Below are 1,778 nucleotides of genomic sequence, written 5' to 3' on the forward strand. Positions count from 1 at the left end.
GGTTCAGCAAAGTGGCAGGATACAAGGTCAACATACAAAAATCAGTTGAATTCCTCTACACCAAAAGAGTCCTCTGATAAAGAAATAAGGGAAACAATACCATTTACTATAGCTACTAAAAAGATAAAATATCTAGGAATAAACCTCACCAGAGACACAAAAGATCTATATAAAGAAAACTATAAAACACTGCTACAAGAGACAACAAGGGTACTGCATAAATGGAAGAACCTACCTTGTTCATGGGTAGGTAGACTGAATGTTGTGAAAATGTCAATACTACCTAAAGCAATTTACACATTTAACACAATCCCAATCCAGATTCCAACAAAATTTTTTAAGGATGTGGAAAAACCAATTACTAATCTCATATGGAAAGGAAAGAGACCTCGGATAAGCAGAACATTTCTCAAGAAGAAAAAGTGGGAGGTCTCACACTCCCAGATCTTAAGAACTACTATACAGCCACAGTAGTCAAAACAGCGTGGTATTGGTACAATGACAGACAGACCGACCAATGGAACAGAATCGAAGGTCCAGATATAGACCCATTCATCTATGGACAACTTATCTTTGACAAAGCCCCAAAACCCAGTAAATGGGGAAGAGACAGCCTCTTTAACAAATGGTGCTGGCAAAATTGGATATCCACCTGTAGAAAAATGAAACAACACCCATACTTCACCCCATACACAAAAACAAACTCAAGCTAGATCAAAGACTTATATGTAAAACCCAAAACTATAAAATTAGTCAAAGATAAAATAGGGGCAAATCTGGGAGCCCTAATTTACAGCATAAATAGGCTATCAAGCATAACCCAGAATGTGCAGGAGATAGAAGAGACACTAGATGACTGAGTCCTTTTAAAAATTAAATTCTTGTGCGCATTGAAAGACTTCATCAGAAGTGTAAAAGGAGAGAAAATATTTGTCTATGACATATCTGATAAAGGACTTATCTCCAAAATCTACAGAAAACTTCCACACCTCAACACCAAAAAGACAAATAAACCAATTCACAAATGGGCAAAAGACTTGAACAGACACTTCACCAAAGAAGATATACAGGCAGCCAACAAACACATGAGAAATTGCTCGCAATCATTAGTCATTAGAGAAATGCAAATCAAAACTACAATGAGATATCATCCTACCCCAGCAATAATAGCAGAGTTCCACAGGTCAGAAAATAACAAATGCTGGCGAGGTTGCGGAGAGATTGGAACTCTTGTGCACTGCTGGTGAGGTTATAAAATGGTACCACCATTATGGCAAACGGTATGGTGTTTCCTTAAAAAAACTGAAAATAGAAGTACCATTTGAACCAGCCATTCCATTACTAGGAATATATCCTAAAGAGGTAAGAGAGCGTGCACGGACAGACATCTGTACTCCTGTGTACATCGCAGCACAATTCACTATAGCAAAGAGATAGAAACAACCTAAATGCCCATAAACGGATGAGTGGATAATCCAGTTATGGTACATGTACACAATGGAATACTATGCTACATTAAAGAAAAATGAGGGATATGCGCATCATCTCACAATGTGGATGAACCTGGAGGACATTATGCTGAGTGAAATAAGTCAATTGCAGAAAGACAAGGACTATATGAGCCCATTACTGTAAAAAGATAAAGTGGGGTCTGCTTGGGAACGGGAACTCATTTTTTAGGTTACCGGGATGAGGAGAGAAGGGGAGGGGAGGGATTAATTTCAGACTAGTTGGGGCCCACACGCTGACGCAGGTAGGGGGAGAGATATACGGAAAGG

This window comes from Orycteropus afer, unplaced genomic scaffold (genome assembly GCF_000298275.1).
Source record: "Orycteropus afer afer isolate SDZICR_OR568_19922 unplaced genomic scaffold, OryAfe1.0 scaffold00387, whole genome shotgun sequence".
Lineage (NCBI taxonomy): Eukaryota > Metazoa > Chordata > Mammalia > Tubulidentata > Orycteropodidae > Orycteropus > Orycteropus afer.